The sequence below is a fragment of the Botryllus schlosseri genome, chromosome 4 (assembly GCF_051294905.1).
Source record: "Botryllus schlosseri isolate E-star chromosome 4, Bs_hap1, whole genome shotgun sequence".
Lineage (NCBI taxonomy): Eukaryota > Metazoa > Chordata > Ascidiacea > Stolidobranchia > Styelidae > Botryllus > Botryllus schlosseri.
In genome coordinates this window covers 25,645,821-25,669,875 of record NC_137239.1, presented here as the reverse complement: position 1 = coordinate 25,669,875, position 24,055 = coordinate 25,645,821, and the positions used below count along the sequence as shown (strand labels likewise).

The 24,055-nt window shown below is 42.5% G+C and overlaps 1 protein-coding gene and 2 long non-coding RNA genes across 3 annotated transcripts in view; 2 read left to right on the top strand and 1 right to left on the bottom strand.

Moving 5' to 3' along the window:
• LOC145437580 (uncharacterized) overlaps positions 1–24,055 on the top strand; it is a 65,270-nt gene that overhangs the window by 15,651 nt on the left and 25,564 nt on the right. The window lies entirely within an intron of this gene.
• On the top strand, positions 4,230–7,052 carry LOC145437579 (uncharacterized). The gene is made up of 3 exons (XR_013914689.1): positions 4,230–4,462; positions 4,529–4,703; positions 6,958–7,052. It is a non-coding gene; the product is annotated as an uncharacterized LOC145437579 (long non-coding RNA).
• Positions 7,625–8,471, bottom strand: LOC145437578 (uncharacterized). The gene is made up of 2 exons (XR_013914688.1): positions 8,078–8,471; positions 7,625–7,716 (listed from the first exon to the last, which is right to left on the bottom strand). It is a non-coding gene; the product is annotated as an uncharacterized LOC145437578 (long non-coding RNA).

Below are 24,055 nucleotides of genomic sequence, written 5' to 3'. Positions count from 1 at the left end.
GAACATGTAGTTGAGAAAAATCTGTTTATTAATGTGTATCAAAATCATCGTCTTCTGACCATTTTGTTGTTTAGAATATAGTTTTCCTTGAGTAACAAACCCTTTTCGTTTGGAAATATATTTTTTTCTGAAATATACATCTGCGTCGGTCGCATCGCATCAGAATTATCGGTTACCAGCATGCAATAACAATGTGCTGTTGTACACCGACATGAATGTTTTAAAAATATGGTGAATAATACAGGTTTCGATACGTAGATTATGTTCTTGTTCGGATTCGTGCTTTGAATTTATTTTCCAGTGTCAATATGTCTGAAGTAACAATTTTGTTACCTGACTGATACTCGGGTAACGGAAACGAACTTCGAAAATTAATGAATTCATGCTCACCATCGTGCTGGCAATTCGGGTTGTATGCTTGTGAGTTTTCTTGGTAGCACTGTACACATTATAGGTACACGGGTATGATGTGTTTTTCGTTATTGTTCAATGCATATCGCTCAAAATCATTCAAAATCGGATAACCAATATGAGAAAGTTTGTAAATATATTCACTCTGAATCGATAAACCAGAACTAATGATCAATATTCAAAATAAACATGTTCATTCATAACCCGTGTTTGCTCCCATGAAAAATACCAATGCATATACCTTCACACATATCAATTTCTTCGCGGTTTTTAGCCATACCAAGTATTTGTGTAAATGAGGCGTATGACATTACATGCAATGTGTCGTTGTACAAATATTGAGAAATAATGCAAGTTTTGATCCATAGGTAACATTAACATAGCCGTTAATTTTGATACCTGTGATTTGGTACAGCTTATTATATCACAAATTCATTTTGACGATCTCCAATCTTGCAACGAGAGATCAATAAAATCGACTTTGTTCAACGGAAGAGTTGGAGATCCAACGCGCAAACACTCGTGTATTCGCCTTACTACATGGTTATTCGGTCAACTATACCGTTGATGCTATCGATACAATGAACAACACAAAAGCGATATATTCAAAGTTAAATATGGGAACCACGAACAACAATGTAGCCTGATTTTCGTTGAATATTCACAACACCGATGAATCTGTACATTTCATTTCCCTCAACTTCAACGATAGAATTGCCACCCCAATGCACAGCTCGAATGGTAGGCTCATCGGGCGTGAAATCCAAATCAAATAACACCAAGGTGTGCTTTCTCGATTTCAGGATCTGCACAGAGGCATCACGCCTGTGTTTCAGCACTATCGTGTGAGGCAAGAGAAATCTATAAACGCACAAACGTATTGCCATGATCCCTGTAGATATAATCAACTGAAATCAACGTCGCTCAATAGATATGTGGCGATGTTCTGTTTCGGAATGTGGCCTGGTGAGCTAGACCAAGACTTTTGACAACACATATTAATGTGTGAAATTACGAGACAGCGCTCTTTTGCGGGGGTTAACAACAGTCTTCATTCCACAGACTATCTATCGCTCCACAATTGCAGTGTTCATCGACATTAAGAAAGCATACGACACGGTTTGGCGACAAGCAGTTATTCACAAACTTTTTCTATTAGAAGTCCGAGGTAAGATCTTGAATTGGTTGAACCAGTTTCTCACTGACAGGTCGTTTCAAGTACGGCTAGGTACTACACTATCAGAATCGTTTATTACGGAAAACGGAATCGCCCAGGGAAGCGTCCTCAGTCCTCTACTCTTCGCGGTAATGATTAACGACCTCCCCGCCCCTGTGACTTCACACTGCCGATTATACGCAGACGACATTGCATTATGGCAAAGTGACCTGAACATTGAAGCAATCGCTTCTGAGATACAGATATCTCTAGAATCAGTACACCAATGGTGTAGGAATTGGGGATTTGAAATCACCAGTCAGAAAACTGTCGCAATGCTTTTCACCTGGAAAAGGAAAGTAATTCTCCCCAATCTATACGTATGGGAGATCACGTGGTCACTTTTGCGGATACTTACAAATACCTTGGAATAATATTTGACAAAAGACTAAACTATAAGTATCATATTGACTACATAGCTCAAAAGTGTGAAAAACGGATAAATTTCCTGAAACTGATGTCTGGAACGAAATGGGGGGCCTCGAAACATGTACTTCTAACTTTGTACAGAACTCTAGTAAAATCCGTGATCGATTATGGAATGGAGGCGTATTTCTTCGCGCCTGTGACGTACCTCAAGAAAATCACGGTGATCACTAATAAGGCATTACGGGTGTGCTGTGGTGCGATGAAAAGCACTCCGATACTATTTTCTAGACGACGTAAATTACCTGAAGTGAAATTGGTTTTTAATGATGCTGCGGTTCACACAAAAAATGAGTATAAATATCTTGGGGTTACGTTTGATGCTAGATTAAGCTACAGAGCACATTCGAGAATTGGCACTGAAATCTGCACCAAGCGTCTTAATCTACTGCGCCTTCTTAGGCCCTTTTCATACCGGATTTACGAAACTCTTTCGGTAACAAGTTCCGAAACAGGCGATGTTCACATAGAGAAAAAATTACCGAAACAGTTCCGGGAAAACAGCGCGTTCATACCTATTTAGAGTTACCGCGAACTTCTGTTCATACAGGTCGTTTTTTCGGTAAATTCGCGGGAAATTATGGCCAGTATGAACGCGATTCTCCGTAAGTGTTGATAGTTACGAAACCATGTCTGTGGGGTGTTCCAGTTGTAATATGCTTGTGGAAAACGATGTGGGAGAGGCATAGGGTCTGGTCTACTTTCCTACCCACAAAGAATCGATGGCAGTCAGAGATCGTAAAGTGTTCACCATGATCACCAATGAATGTTTTCCATGAACACAAACAAAAATTTATAAACGTCAAAATAAATTGTTTTTTCTGTGTGTGGTGGGGGTGGGGTATTAGGGTTGGAGGTGGTTTAGGGTCAAAATTAGGGTTGGCGTGAGGGGGATATTAGGGTTGGGAGAGACGGGATATTCGGGTTGGAAAAAGGGGATCGGAGGTGGGTTAGGGTCATAGTTGTGGTTAGTGTATCCCAAGATTAGGGTTGGGGGGATATTAGGGTTGGGTTAGGAGAAGGAGGATATTAGGGTTGGGGAAAGGGGGATTGGATGCATGTTAGGGCCAAGGTTGGGTATCCCAACATTAGGGTTGGGGGAAAGGGGGATTGGATGCGGGTTAGGGCCAAGGTTGGGTATCCCAAGATTAGGGTTAGGGTAAGGGGGGATATTAGGGTTGGGGGAAAGGGGGATTGGATGCGGGTTAGGGCCAAGGTTGGGTATCCCAAGATTAGGATTAGGGTAAGGGGGGATATTAGGGTTGGGGGAAAGGGGGATTGGATGCGGGTTGGCCAAGGTTAGGTATCCCAAGATTAGGGTTAGGGTAAGGGGGGATATTAGGGTTGGGGGAAAGGGGGATTGGATGCGGGTTAGGGCCAAGGTTGGGTATCCCAAGATTAGGGTTAGGGTAAGGGAGGATATTAGGGTTGGGGGAAAGGGGGATTGGATGCGGGTTAGGGCCAAGGTTGGGGTAGGGTATCCCAAGATTAGGGTTGGCAGATATTAGGGTATCTGCCAACACTAATCTTGGGATACCCTACCCTAACCTTGGCCCTAACCCGCATCCAACCCTAATATCCCCCCTTACCCTAACCTTGGGATACCCAACCTTGGCCCTAACCCGCATCCAATCCCCGTTTCCCCCAACCCTAATATCCCCCCTTACCCTAACCCTAATCTTGGGATACCCAACCTTGGCCCTAACCCGCATCCAATCCCCCTTCCCCCCAACCCTAATACCCCCCCTTACCCTAACCCTAATATACCCCAACCCTAATCTTGGGATACCCAACCTTGGCCCTGACCCGCATCCAATCCCAGTTTCCCCCAACCCTAATATCCCCCCTTACCCTAACCCTAATCTTGGGATACCCAACCTTGGCCCTAACCCGCATCCAATCCCCCTTCCCCCCAACCCTAATACCCCCCCTTACCCTAACCCTAATATCCCCCAACCCTAATCTTGGGATACCCAACCTTGGCCCTAACCCGCATCCAATCCCCCTTTCCCTAATCCTAACACCTGCAACCCTAATACCCCACCCCCACCACACACAGAAAAAACAATTTATTTTGGCGTTTATAAATTTTTGTTCGTGTTCATGGTAAACATTTCTTGGTGTCCATGAAGAGCACTTTTCTTTGTGGGTAGGAAAGTAGACCAGACCCGAGGCATATTCGTGAGATGTGGAGAAGTTGGCTCCAACTTTTAGCTATGGGATGTTGCGGATATGCCTTCTCAATGTGTATGGGGCTCTATACTCAATATACCTGTATCAGTAATAGAGCCCGAGCATGTTCCTGGCTTGTATATTATCAACCGAAGCTGAGAGCAGAAACTGAAAGCCAGCAAAGAGGATAGAGTCCTGGAATGAAAAGAACCACCGATCACATCTGCGTACGACAAAGTCAGTTTATCTTTGTGATTGCTGTATAATGGTTTGGGTAAATCTAGTCTTATGTACACTGTACAGAGAAACCAGGGAATTCAAGAAATCCGTGAGAGAAACATTTGGTATACTCTGCGACGAGCTTCGAGACCATAACGAAAAGCAGCCAGCAAATTATACGAACTCAATTTCTCTTGCTTGATGAGTAGCTGTCGCTCTTTGGAGGCTAGCCAATGAAGCCAATCGTTTATAGATCCAAGTAAACATCAGATGTATTTTATTTAAGAAGGCAACTGTCACAAGTTGGTGTCTTACAAAAGCCTAGAGGTGGGCCGTGCTATAAGTCGGCAGTTACGGAAAATAAGAAGAATATCGGCCTGGTGTAAATGACCATAGTAGTCGACAAACACCATGAATACCCCAAAACAAACAAACAAGTTGATTTTAATAAAAATAATTGCTGGTGCCTTGTCGGGCTAGCGCAGCCACAATGATTCGAGTACTCGAATCTGAATCGAGTATTAACTTTAATGATTCGAGTCGAGTACTAAAATACTATTTTTCGAGTACTGAAATTATACTGAAAGTTGATTTACTAACGAGAATTATACCGTAGTTTTGATACTATTTTCCACTGAGTAAGCCTTGAAACCTTGATTGGCTGTGTCGCAACATACGAGATATAGTACAAAGCTACGAACGGTGCTGAAAATAACACATTTCCAAAGTCATGACCATCCCATAACACTGTCAAGCAGTGCAATGAAAACGGTATGGTCGACAAAACACCAAAGTATCTTTAATGTGACGGACAATAGGCGTTATTTTCTTTGTGGTGGCATAAAAGGTAGCCTACACATTTGAATTTTGGCATAGTAAATTGTGCTGTGATGTCATCATGATGATACTCGACTCGACTCGAAGCGTTATAAGTGATTCAGAATCGAATCACTCAGGTTCTCGATTTTGCCCAGTCCTAGTGCATAGTAATATTTCTATATTTGTCATGGCGGAATGTCAGCCAGTTTTTGCGTAGCATACCACTACAAAAAGGTCAGACAAATTTGGTCTTGAATCATTATGTCAGAAAAGAAGTCTGAAAGACCAGTTGTTCTTGCCAAGTAGGCTACTTTCTGTCTCAAAAGTAAGACCCAAATTGATGGACAATAGACTTAAACTGGAAACTTAGCAGTCAACACAATGACTTGAACTCGGACTCGAGTCATAAAACCATGACTCGAACTCGACGCTCTGCTCGATGAGTTGGACTCGGATTTGACTCGGTGGTAAATTGAAAATGACCCGACTTGAATCTAGTCAAAACTATTGAAGTGGGATCGACTTGTGACTTGTTTACAACCCTGCTCACTTATTAAGACTGAAATTGCTGAAAATGAGACCAAATTTGTATATTTTTGTAGTGTAGTCAGACATTTACAATGTAGGCCTACATCAACCTACTCATTTAGTTACTTTTAGTTACTAAAACTGAGTAGTTCTAGTTGTGGATTTGAAAAAGTGAATAGTTTATGGTTCTAGTTGCGGATATTTGAAAGTGAGTAGTTCTAGTTCTAATTGCAGATTTTGAAAAGTTGATAGTTTTAGTTCAGGGCCTGCCAACCTGTGGCCCGTGAGTTAAATTCCAAAATTAGTAGTATTATCAAAAATGGAATGCACAGATTGTGAACTTGCAAGGCAAATCAAAAATTTGATTAGTCTGGCCGCAACACTTGATATCTGATGACTGAAATATCAGTTCCGACGCATTGTATATCTATGAGCCAGTCACATTTTGGTAGATCTTCGTACACTACAATGAAGCAGAATACTTTGCGTTATATTTATCAAAAGTAAAAACGCTTAGCGCAACATCTTGTCACTCGATTTCTTGCTTTTAATATTGTTACCCCTTTGTGAAAATGAAAGAACGCATAATGTAGCAGATTGAGTCTAACTATATTCGCGACCACCCGTTTGCACTCGCAGAAAGACCGTCGACTATGAAACCTAGGCACAAAATGATTGCTGCATGTTGTACAAAGCTTTCGATATCGATATGTCCAGGTGCCGAATAGTCCTGTCCTTGCAAACTGAGTCCAGCGATATGACAGCAGGCTTGCAATACAGTCAAGTGACAATATTATTAATTTATCAACTTCCAAAAATTTTCGCTCTTGGCGCGGCTAGTGGCCCGCAGAATAGTTCGTCAATCGAATGTGACGATTTGGCTGAAAAGGTTGGCCACCCCCGTTCTAGTTGCTAGTTTAAAAAATTGAGTAGTTCTAGTTAAAGTTGCGCATTTTGAAATTCCAGTACTTTGTATGAGTGTTGTGGGTGGACAAAAATTCATGATTGGGAGCCAGAGGGTTCCGTACTAGCCTACATAACTGATGACGCAGCCTATCCCTTTCAGCCCCGGCTCATGAAGCCTTTTCCCTCTGCTAAAGCTAATTTCAAATATGTAATATAAATTTCCTTTCTGCTGTCCTTAGAATTCACAATTGCTTTTTCAGAAACACACATGAAGGTTGAAAGATTTTGGTCGACTGAAGGCGCGGTGTTCGGCTGAAACTGCAATCCGCTAAGGCCAGAATGATACAGAGGATGGTATACTAGGCTTACCATACGTCCTCTTTTAAGAGGATTTGTCCTCTTTTTTGACTTTTTTGAAAGTGTCCTCGGAGGACGCCCTTTTGTCCTCTTTTTTGAGATTTTGTCCTCTTTTTTAGGATTTAGAGCAGATTTAGAGCAAATTGCGAGTGATATGTCACATAATAGCACAGAAATGAAGCTCCGACGGGTGAAAAACGGTGATTTTAGCTCTGAGTGAAAAGATGACCTTTTTCTTTTTTTTTTAGTCATCCACCTGGCGATGTGGAGTAAAAAACGTTATTTTGAGATCTGAGCGGTAAAGATGACCTTTTTTTTTTTTTTTTTTTTTAGTCAACCGATCACAAAGTGGGTAAAATTAACCGATTCTGGAGAATTTCACTCCGGTTTTGCAAGTTGCAAATTTCTGAAAAAGTGTCCTCTTTTTTGATTTCCAAAATATGGTTAGCCTATGGTATACGCAATGAAGACAAGACCTGGTGGTGATCCAAGTATCGCTCGCCCAGACGTCGGAAATGCCCTGTCTGTGTGACTTTCTCAATAAACAATGCTCTTGCTTAACCAGATGTGTTTGTGCTGTTTCATTTTATTCATGAGAGAAATTATAACTTAATGCACACTTGCACAGTTCCACCTTTTTCATCAGTATCCTCCATCTAGACCTGCAGAAAGATCAGATTAAGTTACACTTACCTAACATTGCATAGCAAAGGAATGACTAGGTTGCAACAAGAAAATGAAGGCATAGGTGAAAACCAAATTATGGCTTGGATGATGTATGATGGTTTACCAGCCCGTTGGTACAATTTCGATTTTGGTTAGTGATTCAGAGCTAAGGACATCATTCTCTGCTGTGCTGCCACTATCAAAGCAGATGTTACTAAATCCCCTTTTCATGACGGTGACTAACCTACGCACAGCATATCCATGGTTAGAAACTTGCCTTTGATGTAACAAATTTGGTAAGGGTTAAGATCACCTACCAAATTAGTGTTGAAGTCCTAAAGTTTTCAGGCAACTCACCCAATGCTGCATCATTTGGAGATGGTGTTCTACCTTTTTAGCCGTGCTCTGTTTACAAAACCACAGAAAAAAGAAGCTGACTAGTAGTCAGTGACTACGTATTGTGAGCATACAGAATATAAATCCAAGAATAATGCATTTCCAACACCATTACACAAGAAGATCAAAATGCCGCAGGTAGCTGACCTCGAAATCCAAGCAGCCTGAATGAACAGCGCGTTACCGTAACTAAAAGTTTGATTGACAGCGTTCCGGGAACCCAGCTGCGCCATTCGCGTTCATACTCGGTCGGTCCCGTAAAAATCTCCGAAAATAAGCGCGTTCATACCGCCCCGGAAAACCAGTGTTATGTTCACATAGAGGGGTTCCGGTAAACATTTTCGAGAAATGTTATTCCCGGAACTCCGGTATGAAAAGGGCCTTAGTGGCACATCTTGGGGTGCGTCCAAAGACTGTCTCCTAATCCTATATAGAGCATTAATAAGATCGGTAATTGAATATGGATTCGAGGCGTACATGTTCGCCCCTAAATATGTGATCAGATCAGTGCAAGCTGTTCAAAATGCCGCACTCCGACTTTGCTGTGGAGGTATGCGTAGTACCCCGATATACTCTTTGCAACACGCGTGTAACGAGCTGCCAGTTCACTAGGCTTACCATATTTTGGAAATCAAAAAAGAGGACACTTTTACAGAAATTTGCAATTTGTAAAACCGGAGTGAAATTCTCAAAAATCGGCTAACTCTCCCCACTTTGCGATCGGTTGACTAAAAAAAAAAAAAAAAAAAAGGTCATCTTTTCCGCTCAGATCTCAGAATAACGTTTTTTCTTCCACTTCGCCAGGTGGATAACTAAAAAAAAAAAAAAAAAAATATCACTCGCAATTTGCTCTAAATCTGCTCTAAATCGTAAAAAAGAGGACAAAATCTCAAAAAAGAGGACAAAAGGGCGTCCTCCGAGGACACTTTCAAAAAAGTCAAAAAAGAGGACAAATCCTCTTAAAAGAGGACGTATGGTAAGCCTACAGTTCACTTACGTCATTTACAGGCCTGTTTGAAGTTCCGAGGAAATATATTATCCGGCAATGATCACCCCTGTCGATCTCTCGTACAACAATCATGGCATGAGATTTTCCCATCGCCTTCCTTCAGAACATTTAATGTGAGTAGTATAAGAGATGTGCACGACGTGCGCATGCAAGGATTATAATAAACAAACTAAGATTATCAATATAATAAGTAATTAAAGAATTAGCTCATTCTCAATTTTGCAGCAATACTCGAGGGGAATTCCCTTCTGACTGTGCGGCAATCAAAAAGGGGGAATAATTAACGATAGAGAGAAAACGAACAAAGAATCTTGATTGACCTTTGTACTCAGACATGAGACTTGAGTCATTCTACTTGTACTTTTCCACTCGCCTCCTGATTCTACCTGCCTTTATTCTGAGGTTTGCGAATATGTTGAACGTAATCAGCTTCCAAAATATCGATTGACCTTTTGTACTCTGGCCAGACGTGAAACTTATTGATTAGTAATTCTACTTGTACTTTTCCACTCATGATTTAATCTGCCTCGCTTGACCTCTGGACAAGGACACGAAACTACAGCTGACTCCGGTCGTACGCGACTGGTCTTGGTAATAGTTGCCTGCCGACAAATCGCCCTGGCCTGTCGTTTTGTGGTCCAATTTCGTGCCGGGGCTTTGGGAATAATTGCCTGTCAAATCACCCTGGTTGACTTGTCGTTTCGCGATTGACTCGATTTCGTGTACGGTGGGGCATAGGAATAATTGCCGCTCGTGACGTCAATAAAGTTTTCTCCTGATCGGTGAGATCCTGGTGCGTGTTTTAGGTGTCTATACGTTCGGCTGTGCATAGTGACGCTTGTAGTCTGTTCCATACTGTCGTACTTGCTCTTGCTTTGTTGTCGACTTAAATAGTAAGGAGAAATGATCTGTTCTGGTTATAAGTATGTGTGTCATTTTGAGTCATATCGAGAACCACAAAGAATGTCGTGTATTAGAAATAGGTATTAGGCGCCCCCGACATATATTAACTTGAATAAAGTAACATTTAGAATATAATAAGTAATTAAAGAAATAGCTCATTCTCAATTTGACTCGCATCAACGTGTTACTTTCCGATATTGTAGTAATTGGTGCAAGCAACAACTGCTGTTCCACACCTTTACCGCTTTCTAGTGTCTTAAGATAGACAGTCCCAACCAAACAATGTATTTATGATGGGTTCTTTTACTGCTTCACGTCTGGTCAAGCGTAATCATGCCGGTGTCTGTAAATGATGTGTAATTTACCGCGGCATATTATTTTTGTATGCTGTACATGATGTACAACTTGAATCGATCAGTTGTCGAACTAATGCTTTACCGGTATGTACGATCGATCGCGAGCTCACCACGCACTTGTCGTTCGAGAGCGACTCATTTCGCTATAGGCAATCAGTTGTGTTCGCGTGCACCGTAACATATCCTCAACACTTGTTATGCCAAGATTGCCAACACCTCCAAGCATATTTACAATATCATGCTAAGGAACTATTGCTTCGGCAGCCACGCACTGTCGTTCGAATTCGACTAATTTCGCTGCAGACAATCAGTTGTGCTCGTGCGTGCCGTAACATATCCTCAACACATGTTATGCCAACACCGCCGAGCATATTTGCAGCATCATACTACGGATATATTGACTCGACAGAGTGTTACTATAGAAATTAAACATGGAATGGCAACGACCAATTTTGCAGCTTCGCTCCGCTTCGCTCCGCTTCGCCGGGGCTGGAATGAAGAATTGTTTTGCGTAAGCGACTGTAGGATTTCTGGCAATCCAAAAGCTATCTTCCCGAGTGCAGAAATTATTGAATCTGGTCTTGATCGAAAGCTACTGTTGCACCGATTCCGAAAATATAAATTAAAATATTGATCGTGTGCTGATCCACCTAGAATATGTCCTCCAAGTCTGAAATATTGGCATTGTTTAGAACAATCGGGTAACCGCAACACAATAGCCATAACAATGACCCGTTGGGATCAGTGGGCTGACCTTATTTGGCTGAAACGCGCTCGGTGGTGCAATAATGGCAATGAATTGTGGTAGATCATACGTTATGCGATCTATATATAGCCTGAGGTGATGTGTAAAGTAGAGTGGGAGATTTCAAAATCGGAATCCACTGCGACTATAGGGCTGCGAAATCAACGTCCAAAAAATCCGACTGGCACGTAAAGGCCTGGTATTTCCATGTATTAGGCTGGTAAAATGTATCATAAGTCCGACTCTCAAAGACACTTGGCCGCATCCAGTCCGGGTTTAACCAAAACTGATGAAATCTGCGCCGGAGACAAATCGTGACCACCCCCGTCCAGACAAAACAGTTATGCTGTAAGGGGGTGTCGTTGTACATTCATTTGCGTGCAGCGAAACTTTGTATCGACTCATTGACGGACTTCTGTTTGTCTGTACAGGTGTTATTAGTGCAATTAGATTTGGCACCTTGGCACCCTGGCACCCAGCCATATTGGCAAAATCACACAACGATAAGATCTTTACCCGCCAACAACTCCAACGGGATATATCTATGTAAATTTCATTCATATTAATATGAAAAGCTAATCCACCACGTTCACACGATAATATTTCGTACGAGTCCTTTGACAGGGTTGTTTACGTTAGTATTGTAACATGGTGATCGTCATGCGGCCTCATTTAGGGGAGCATATGTCCTCCATTTTCCAGATATGTTCTCCCTTCGACCAAATGTACTCTCTTTCTATCAATTTTGTCCTCCTTGTTAGCTTAACATAGCCAAAAAACACCACGAGTAACGCAAAATGTAGACCTAGATTACGAAAGTCGGGTATTCAGGTAGCCAAATCGAAAAAAAAAATGACGCTATGGTGGTATTGTGCAGGCTATTACGTGGATACGGGGGCGTAGCCGGGTGGTGGTACATCATTCTCACAAGATGTACTTTGGAATGCGTGTGAAATCGACATCGCCCGTTACTCGACTGAAGCAAGTCGCCACTGCAATCCCTCTCTGTGTATACACAACATGCTGAGCACTACAGATCCAGACGAAACTACGCATTCTGGCGAGGTTATCGAGATAGCTGGAGCGATTTACAACACATGCTAAATTTACTTCAAAACGGAAGGACAAAATATAGCTTTGGAGTACTCAAGTAGTTTTAAAGAAATGTCGGTATCGTGAAATCGCTTTCTATCCGAATTATAAAAGAGTAGGTTCCCCATAAAACTGTCGAGCTCAAGTACGTTGGTAACTGTGATAGTAGACAAAACTGACTCGAGTACCTCAGAAATAGTGACTGTATTTCGTTTGCTGACCACGCGCCTGTTTATTCACACCGACTGACTCGCGTAGTAAGCCGCTGCGCCCCGTCATCTTCTTATTGCTCAAATAATTTTACAATTCACGAAATCCATTCTAATTTGTCGGTAGTTTTATCAGCACAAAAGTCACAGTTACACAAGTCTCGTAAATAGGTGTCGATACACTACAATCGTTTTATCGCCACTATTCAACTCATAGCTCGATCACACGACTGACGTTTCCGCAGATCAATTTTTGACGTTTGATCAACTCTTGCCTGGTTATGGGGTTTCTAATCACAGGGCGATTGAGATTCGGGTGTGTCTTTTCGATACGTTGCGCAAACTCGATACCTTTCGTTCGGAGTACGTATTCGCACTGCGGAAACCATTTTGCATGTTCTGTCCAAACCTCGTCTTCACGGTCCCAACGAAGCCCGCCGTCACAGTAAAAGCATTTGGTTCTGTCCGAATCAATGTAGTAAAACCCCGCTTTTGCTAACTGTTCAACACTAGCTCTAATTTTATTCGGTTCCCAGCCCTTGTCGAACGTTGCGATTCTTTTTGTCAACGACGACATGCGAGGGTTCACGGGTTTAAGACAAGGAAATAGTTGCTCAAGACATCGCTTTTCGTCCTCGGAGGGTTCCTCTGGTTCTTGCAGATGTAAAGTGAGACGTCGTATTTTGTCGTCAAGCAACTTATCTAAATTGTCTCGTTCGTACTCGGTTAACGCCACATTCCCCGAATCGTCGGGCGATACGTCAAGTGTATTTCAGATATATCGTCTGTAGGCCTCCAATTGCGGAGAACGCCGGAGCAGTTGAAGCACTGCGTTCTGTCCAGGTCACCGAGGTAGAATAAACCTTGTTTTGCCAACTCGCCGACCGCCCGTGGTATGGGATAGCTGGGTCATTTCTCAAATGTTTCGCGACGCTTCGACTCCTTTCGCAAGTCGAGATCCCTAACCCGATACTCGTGCTCTTGATCAACGATATTCGCAAAGTTGATGTTGGCGTTTCCAGCGGCTTTAAACTGTCTCAATAAACTTTTGAAATTCGATTTCACAATAGGTATGTTCAACGCGTCTCGTACACAATTCGCGTCATGACGCCGTGCACTCGACCCGGTCCATCTTTCGAGGTACATACTGCATCCAAAACATTTGATTTTGTCTTCAAATCCTAACCAGTAGTATCCTCAGACGCTAAATCAGTGCGTGTTGCGTATGATACTTTAGAGAACTTGGCGAACGTGGCGAGTCTGTATAATTCAGTGCGGTGTGAACCGGAAGCGATATACACTCGTTTCTGTCCGGGCGGATCAGAGTATATCTCCATTGACGTTATGCCAAGCTCTTTCATAAACATGGAGTACTAAGACAGAGCTTTTTGTGTCTAAACCTGTACCATAGCTCACACATATATATTCCTAGTTTATCCTTGCGAGCTCTATCGATTACTGGTTAGTTGTACTTTTATGTGTGATTGACAACCGTTAGCTGTCGCTATTGCACCATTTATATATGTGTTATACCAGGAGCGGTCAACTTCTGCAGTCCGCGGGGCGTGTATAGCATAATTAGGTACTCGGTGGTGCGAATTGCTGAATCGATACATTATTCGACCACCGATCTGCATATGCCAGGAATAAATCGTATTCAATCAATGTATTTTAACAACAGCAATGTCACTACAAAGCCGTATCTCGCCGATATTAACGAGGACAATGTGGATTTGAGAACAGTATTTTCACACAGGCTCCGCCATGTCTGCTTCTCTCTCTCACGTTGCAATACTTAAATAAGATTTCATAGTGATCTATAAGCCCGATACCCTAAATTGACAGAGATATCAATGCATTAAAGTTGTTTTCTAACGACATTACAGGCAACAACGCGTACCGGTAAACACAAACCGAATTGTCCCACTGTTGCGTCAATTCACCGCCGACTCAGTATGAGACACTCTCGACCAACGAATGTACATTAGGCACTCGAAACAGGTGACCTTGCGAAGGGGGTGTTTTCGATAACACCGATACGGCAACTTAATTCTTTCTACTGACAATGTGATGGAGAGCGGCTTAATTCATCAGACAAAGACTGGAGGCAACAATAACTAGCAAACACAAATCTAATGGTCACACCGACATTAACAGGTATTCGATAGACCCGATAATACCAACGTCACCCAACTGCTGTAATGACACGGGGTACGAAGCATTTTGAACGGTGTTGCTCAGTCGCGGTTCTCGGCCTTCCAAAACCTCTGTTAGCATCAGTCTATCTCACTGTTTGGAGTGCCAATGTCAAACGTCGTAATAGTGATCACTCGATCATGTGTATAATATAGAAATTGACGCCTGGCCTATTTGCACGACCTCATGGCTTTGGCAAACTTACTAAAGTGGAAATTCACAAAGTCACTTGCGTACGTGCTTTGATGCCTTTGAATGTTTATTATCATCGAGTCTGGTCATAAATAGACATGGGGACAAATTTGATACGTTTACCACATCTCATTCCAGACCGTAACCGATCGTTTACCGCACCCTCTATATGGTAAACGTCGCTTTTGCTCATAGGTAAGCCGATGATCTGTGAAAACACAGGCGCTAACGTGCCATTTCGTTATTCCTTCAACGTCACATGACCGCCTATGAAGGCTTTTTGGGTGCCCACCAATACTGTGTTGAAACGTGATCCATAGGGGCTCCACTGCGTGATATACGCCTAAATAAATATGTTTACTCGAGTATACACCTGGTGTGGAGCAGTGAAGTGGATGCAGAAAGTAAATTAGACAACGCAAACCAGTTGACAACGTCGATTAATATAAGGGGGTTGATAAATTGTGGCTTTTGAGTGGATGTTATTTTTGCCAAATAAACCCTTACTCTGTCTGTAGTTTCAAATTAGTAACGTCATTATTGGTGTTTCGTTGGGTTAAACGCACTTTGAATGCTGCTGCTTGGTCGGTAGTATGTACAGACGTACAGTGTACACTTTGTACAGCGTACATCTAGTTGAAATTTTACACACGTCAGATAAAACACGGCAAGAGTCAAGCATAAAAATAAACCGGTTCTAAAATAAGTCATCGCGTGAAATTACTAATGAGCTATGCCCCGAGTTTCCGGGTCCCCGACATTACCCGTAACTATGTGTCTGAAGGGGTGGACGCGCATTATCGGGTGTACGGAAAGCCTGTTTGCACTGCGAATTGGAGTAAACCCCGACTGGTACGCAAAGTCGTGTTATTCCCCCATGTCGTGAGAACAAAATCTAGTATATGTCTGACTCTCAAAGATACGTGTCCGTATCCAGACAAAATGGTTCTGCTGTCATTACACGATATATCGGGTTTCGTTGCATATTCATTTTTATACAGTGAAACTTTGTATCTAACCATTGGCGGAATTCTGTGTCTGTACATATGTTGTTATTATAGTAGGGTTTAGCACCAGAAGTATATTGGCAAAATCTTATCCATCTCACAACGATAACAACTTTAACTGTCAGCAAACCCGGTTCACACCGCACTGAATTATACAGACTCGCCACGTTCGCCAAGTTCTCTAAAGTATCATACGCAACACGCACCGATTTAGCGTCTGAAGGATACTACTGGTTAGGATTTGAAGACAAAATCAAATGTTTTGGATGCAGTGTGTACCTCGAAAGATGGACCGGGTCGAGTGCACGGCGTCATGACGCGAATTGTGTACGAGACGCGTTGAACATACCTATTGTGAAATCGAATTTCAAAAGTTTATTGAGACAGTTTAAAGCCGCTGGAAACGCCAACATCAACTTTGCGAATATCGTTGATCAAGAGCACGAGTATCGGGTTAGGGATCTCGACTTGCGAAAGGAGTCGAAGCGTCGCGAAACATTTGAGAAATGACCCAGCTATCCCATACCACGGGCGGTCGGCGAGTTGGCAAAACAAGGTTTATTCTACCTCGGTGACCTGGACAGAACGCAGTGCTTCAACTGCTCCGGCGTTCTCCGCAATTGGAGGCCTACAGACGATATATCTGAAATACACTTGACGTATCGCCCGTATTGTTGTTTCGCACGTGGCGACGATTCGGGGAATGTGGCGTTAACCGAGTACGAACGAGACAATTTAGATAAGTTGCTTGACGACAAAATACGACGTCTCACTTTACATCTGCAAGAACCAGAGGAACCCTCCGAGGACGAAAAGCGATGTCTTGAGCAACTATTTCCTTGTCTTAAACCCGTGAACCCTCGCATGTCGTCGTTGACAAAAAGAATCGCAACGTTCGACAAGGGCTGGGAACCGAATAAAATTAGAGCTAGTGTTGAACAGTTAGCAAAAGCGGGGTTTTACTACATTGATTCGGACAGAACCAAATGCTTTTACTGTGACGGCGGGCTTCGTTGGGACCGTGAAGACGAGGTTTGGACAGAACATGCAAAATGGTTTCCGCAGTGCGAATACGTACTCCGAACGAAAGGTATCGAGTTTGCGCAACGTATCGAAAAGACACACCCGAATCTCAATCGCCCTGTGATTAGAAACCCCATAACCAGGCAAGAGTTGATCAAACGTCAAAAATTGATCTGCGGAAACGTCAGTCGTGTGATCGAGCTATGAGTTGAATAGTGGCGATAAAACGATTGTAGTGTATCGACACCTATTTACGAGACTTGTGTAACTGTGACTTTTGTGCTGATAAAACTACCGACAAATTAGAATGGATTTCGTGAATTGTAAAATTATTTGAGCAATAAGAAGATGACGGGGCGCAGCGGCTTACTACGCGAGTCAGTCGGTGTGAATAAACAGGCGCGTGGTCAGCAAACGAAATACAGTCACTATTTCTGAGGTACTCGAGTCAGTTTTGTCTACTATCACAGTTACCAACGTACTTGAGCTCGACAGTTTTATGGGGAACCTACTCTTTTATAATTCGGATAGAAAGCGATTTCACGATACCGACATTTCTTTAAAACTACTTGAGTACTCCAAAGCTATATTTTGTCCTTCCGTTTTGAAGTAAATTTAGCATGTGTTGTAAATCGCTCCAGCTATCTCGATAACCTCGCCAGAATGCGTAGTTTCGTCTGGATCTGTAGTGCTCAGCATGTTGTGTATACACAGAGAGGGATTGCAGTGGCGACTTGCTTCAGTCGAGTAACGGGCGATGTCGATTTCACACGCATTCCAAAGTACATCTTGTGAGAATGATGTACCACCACCCGGCTACGCCCCCGTATCCACGTAATAGCCTGCACAATACCACCATAGCGTCATTTTTTTTTTTCGATTTGGCTACCTGAATACCCGACTTTCGTAATCTAGGTCTACATTTTGCGTTACTCGTGGTGTTTTTTGGCTATGTTAAGCTAACAAGGAGGACAAAATTGATAGAAAGAGAGTACATTTGGTCGAAGGGAGAACATATCTGGAAAATGGAGGACATATGCTCCCCTAAATGAGGCCGCATGACGATCACCATGTTACAATACTAACGTAAACAACCCTGTCAAAGGACTCGTACGAAATATTATCGTGTGAACGTGGTGGATTAGCTTTTCATATTAATATGAATGAAATTTACATAGATATATCCCGTTGGAGTTGTTGGCGGGTAAAGATCTTATCGTTGTGTGATTTTGCCAATATGGCTGGGTGCCAGGGTGCCAAGGTGCCAAATCTAATTGCACTAATAACACCTGTACAGACAAACAGAAGTCCGTCAATGAGTCGATACAAAGTTTCGCTGTACGCAAATGAATGTACAACGACACCCCCTTACAGCATAACTGTTTTGTCTGGACGGGGGTGGTCACGATTTGTTTCCGGCGCAGATTTCATCAGTTTTGGTTAAACCCGGACTGGATGCGGCCAAGTGTCTTTGAGAGTCGGACTTATGATACATTTTACCAGCCTAATACATGGAAATACCAGGCCTTTACGTGCCAGTCGGATTTTTTGGACGTTGATTTTGCAGCCCTATAGTCGCAGTGGATTCCGATTTTGAAATCTCCCACTCTACTTTACACATCACCTCAGGCTATAGATCGCATAACGTATGATCTACCACAATTCATTGCCATTATTGCACCACCGAGCGCGTTTCAGCCAAATAAGGTCAGCCCACTGATCCCAACGGGTCATTGTTATGGCTATTGTGTTGCGGTTACCCGATTGTTCTAAACAATGCCGATATTTCAGACTTGGAGGACATATTCTAGGTGGATCAGCACACGATCAATATTTTAATTTATATTTTCGGAATCGGTGCAACAGTAGCTTTCGATCAAGACCAGATTCAATAATTTCTGCGCTCGGGAAGATAGCTTTTGGATTGCCAGAAATCCTACAGTCGCTTACGCAAAACAATTCTTCATTCCAGCCCCGGCGAAGCGGAGCGAAGCTGCAAAATTGGTCGTTGTCATTCCATGTTTAATTTCTATAGTAACACTCTGTCGAGTCAATATATCCGTAGTATGATGCTGCAAATATGCTCGGCGGTGTTGGCATAACATGTGTTGAGGATATGTTACGGCACGCACGAGCACAACTGATTGTCTGCAGCGAAATTAGTCGAATTCGAACGACAGTGCGTGGCTGCCGAAGCAATAGTTCCTTAGCATGATATTGTAAATATGCTTGGAGGTGTTGGCATAACAAGTGTTGAGGATATGTTACGGTGCACGCGAACACAACTGATTGCCTATAGCGAAATGAGTCGCTCTCGAACGACAAGTGCGTGGTGAGCTCGCGATCGATCGTACATACCGGTAAAGCATTAGTTCGACAACTGATCGATTCAAGTTGTACATCATGTACAGCATACAAAAATAATATGCCGCGGTAAATTACACATCATTTACAGACACCGGCATGATTACGCTTGACCAGACGTGAAGCAGTAAAAGAACCCATCATAAATACATTGTTTGGTTGGGACTGTCTGTCTTAAGACACTAGAAAGCGGTAAAGGTGCGGAACAGCAGTTGTTGCTTGCACCAATTACTACAATATCGGAAAGTAACACGTTGATGCGAGTCAAATTGAGAATGAGCTATTTCTTTAATTACTTATTATATTCTAAATGTTACTTTATTCAAGTTAATCTATGTCGGGGGCGCCTAATACCTATTTCTAATACACGACATTCTTTCTGGTTCTCGATATGACTCAAAATGACACACATACTTATAACCAGAACAGATCATTTCTCCTTACTATTTAAGTCGACAACAAAGCAAGAGCAAGTACGACAGTATGGAACAGACTACAAGCGTCACTATGCACAGCCGAACGTATAGACACCTAAAACACGCACCAGGATCTCACCGATCAGGAGAAAACTTTATTGACGTCACGAGCGGCAATTATTCCTATGCCCCACCGTACACGAAATCGAGTCAATCGCGAAACGACAAGTCAACCAGGGTGGTTTGACAGGCAATTATTCCCAAAGCCCCGGCACGAAATTGGACCACAAAACGACAGGCCAGGGCGATTTGTCGGCAGGCAACTATTACCAAGACCAGTTGCGTACGACCGGAGTCAGCTGTAGTTTCGTGTCCTTGTCCAGAGGTCAAGCGAGGCAGATTAAATCATGAGTGGAAAAGTACAAGTAGAATTACTAATCAATAAGTTTCACGTCTGGCCAGAGTACAAAAGGTCAATCGATATTTTGGAAGCTGATTACGTTCAACATATTCGCAAACCTCAGAATAAAGGCAGGTAGAATCAGGAGGCGAGTGGAAAAGTGCAAGTAGCATGACTCAAGTCTCATGTCTGAGTACAAAGGTCAATCAAGATTCTTTGTTCGTTTTCTCTCTATCGTTAATTATTCCCCCTTTTTGATTGCCGCACAGTCAGAAGGGAATTCCCCTCGAGTATTGCTGCAAAATTGAGAATGAGCTAATTCTTTAATTACTTATTATATTGATAATCTTTGTTTGTTTATTATAATCCTTGCATGCGCACGTCGTGCACATCTCTTATACTACTAATATGGTATCGAACATACCTGCCGTGAGATATATATCTATATACAAGTCCGACACTTTTCCCATACCACCATGGGAAGACATTCTAGACTGTCGCGTAGACGTAAGTATATCGTTGATGCTCCGAAAAACCGACCCCCCAGCAGTTATCAAATTGGTAAGTGAGCAATACATTTACGATTATTATAGAGAATGTATCAAAATACTGATGGTTCAAAAACTGAGATTGGGTGTGGAGCCGCCTTCGACGTGTGGGGCGAGGGTGTGTCGAAAAATGTATCACTAAACCACCATTTATCAGTATTTTCAACAGAGCTCATAGCTATACAGGAAAGTCTCAAATGGATTCAAAGATACGACACTAGTAACTATGATATAGTTATCTTATCCGATAGTCTGAGTTCCCTACAAGCTATCCGATCACGCGTATTAAATAACATTATTGTTGCAGACATAATACTCCAGTGTACTGATTTGAAACGCCGAGGCTTCAACATCACTATGCTGTGGATTCCAGGCCACTGTTCAGTGGCTGCAATGAAATCGCAGATGCGCTGGCTAAATCAGCCGCGCTGCATAGCGGCGGTGAGGATCAAGTTGAACTGTCCACCAAGGAATATAAAAGTATTGTGTCGGAAGTATGCCGAAGCCTGTTCAAAGAAGAATTCAGGCAAGTGGATCAGGAATCGCAATACAGAAGAATTTTCTCACCCAATGCGGAATCGTACCAAACGTATCCCAGCGAAGAAACAACGAGAAGAGCTTCCTCTGTCCCATTCCGATTAAGGACCGGACATTGCAAACTCAATTATCACTTGCGCAGATTGCATTGTCACCCAAATGGATTATGCGAAGATTGCCAAGTACCCGAGACGGTAGCACACTTTCTACTTGAATGTAGAAAGTACGATCGACATCGACAACATTTGCGGGACAATGCGCGGTGTCACAACGTACCAATGGAAATTGAACTATTGCTTTCTAGCCCTTATACCAGTACACCAGTAATTGAATTTGTCATATTATCTGGCAGAGAAATAAGACACTAGATATGCTATAGTATAGATCTTTTGATTTTGAAATGGCATGGTGCAAAAAACCATTTGCAGTTATACGCACCATTTCCAATTATACATACATACATACACTCCGATAAGTTCGATAGAAGCGTCGTTCAACGAGATGCCAATACACATAAGACACCAGTTTCTTTGTTTGAAATACCGATATGAAACTTTAACTAAGTCGAACCACCCAAACTCTGACTTACTCCAGACAACGTAGGAAGACACATACTGCCTATTGAGAAACAGATATTGTACGTTCAACTTTTTAACAAGATCAAACCCACTCGACGACCAGTGTATTCGCGGCAAGGAACTCGTTCGAGGAGCGCCTTGGACAATCGCAGATTTACATGTTGATTTGTCGTTATCACGAATTATCAATCGTCACTCATTCCGATACATTGTGGACGTAGCCTATACCAGTGCTCTTCAACCGGGGTTGTCGTACACCCTAGGGTGTACCAGAATTTGCAAAGGGTGTACCACTCGGATGGGGTGTACAGGGGTGTACCAGATCCGAATTACAATTAGCCGATGGCTAGCTATCACAAAGACAGGTTTATGGGTCAGTACAGGTTGACGCACAGGTTAACGAGCAACATGGTACGATGTTATCTCAAGTGTAATACTGTACACCGCTTGATTGTGATGACATAAGCAAATATTTCTCCTATTCATTTAGCCGTCGGCAATAGACCAATGGTTCCGTTTGTGTTTGAAAGTATGCAGTTAACAAACATGTGTTTAGCTAGTCCAGTGGTTCTCAACCTTTTCGACCTCGCGGCACTTTTTGGAAATGAAAAATAGTTCGCGGCACACCATCACATTTTCACCATCACACACTTTCAACTCTCACATTCGTCGACAGTAACACAACGCTGTGTTACAAGCCTATATTTTAACGGAAGTACCGGCACGATACCTAACAATGGCAATATGGATTGCCATGTTATATTGCCATTGTTTGTAAGTCGAATTTGTAAACGCGAACGTCAATTCATAAGGAGTTCTTTTCTCGCTGGTGATTGGGGAGACAATATAGAAATTAAACATGGAACGGCAACGACCGATTTTGCAGCTTCGTTCCGCTTCGCCGGGGCTGGAGTGGAGAATCGTTTTGCGTAATCGACTGTAGGATTTCTGGCAATCCAAAAGCTATCTTCCCGAGCGCAGAAATTATTGAATCTGGTCTTGATCGAAAGCTACTGTTGCACTGATTCCGAAAATATAAAGTAAAATAATTATCAGGCACTGATCCACCTAGAATCCGTCCTCCATGTCTGAAATATATCGGCATTGTTCGAACAATCGGAGAGTCGCAACGGGTCATTGTGTTGCGGTTACCCGATTGTTCTAAACAATGCCGATATTTCAGACTTGGAGGACAGATTCTAGGTGGATCAGTGCCTGATCAATATTTTAATGTATATTTTCGGAATCGGTGCAACAGTAGCTTTCGATCAAGACCAGATTCAATAGCGAAACGAGATAGTAGTTCAAGAAAAAAGGAGCCAGACAGCATTGTTGCGTCTCTCGTTTCGCCAGACAGCATTGTTGCGTCCCAATGCCAATCTCCATAACAATGAAAAATTAGAGGCTTATTGTGGGGGTTCCAGGGCCGCGAGCGGAATATAATTTATATTTTCGTAATCAGTGCAGAGTCAGCTTTCGATTGATATCTGTTTTACCAAATTTAATGCTCGGCAAGCCGGTGAAACCATAACGCCGTAGTCGGGTGGTTATATAGTGGCCTATGAACAAGCCCGACATTAGCTGTCTTGGGGGAATATCTATACTAAAAGGAGCCTATATCCTGCAAAAAATCGCAACATCTTTACAAATATGGTGGTTAGTATAAAAAACTCAGAATTGCTACGCGGGCCGTATGTTTGACACCCCTCGAGCGAATTCGAGGGGGATATTGATTGCGGGCGTAACATCAATTTTGATTTGTCAAATGTACAAACTTAACGTTATTTAGATTATTATTTATCGTTTGCTATAGAATAGAATTATTTTGATCATAATTTCAAAATCCCGAACAAATCGCTCGCGGCACACTTGCGAGACGCAAATGGCACACCGGTTGAGAACCACTGAGCTAGTCATTTGTCTTTTAGTGATTTTTGAGGAAACCGCCGCGATAGCTCGGACTTCTTGAATTAGTACTTCTTACCCGACGTTAATAAATACCGCAATGCACATAAATGAAGTGACGTAGCCAGCCAGCCAGTTTCCATGTTGAAATCGAAACCTTTTTGTTTTAAAATGCCGATTTTAGGTCCAATATTTCGCCATACATTTGCAATTTAGTATTTTGTTATTAGTGATGCAAATTAGCGACAATAGACTGTGTATAGCGGCATGCGATCTGAGGTTACTGACATCTCTTACAGACCATGTGCTACTATCGACTGTGTATGGTGTGGAGCAGGCCTGACACGCAGTACGCCTGCTATCATCGCTGATCTGAATTACCGCTTCTGCAGCAGTAGCTTTACCTACTCCCTCCCCAATACTGTTACGTTTAGGTTGATTATCGTTCGTAATGTCATG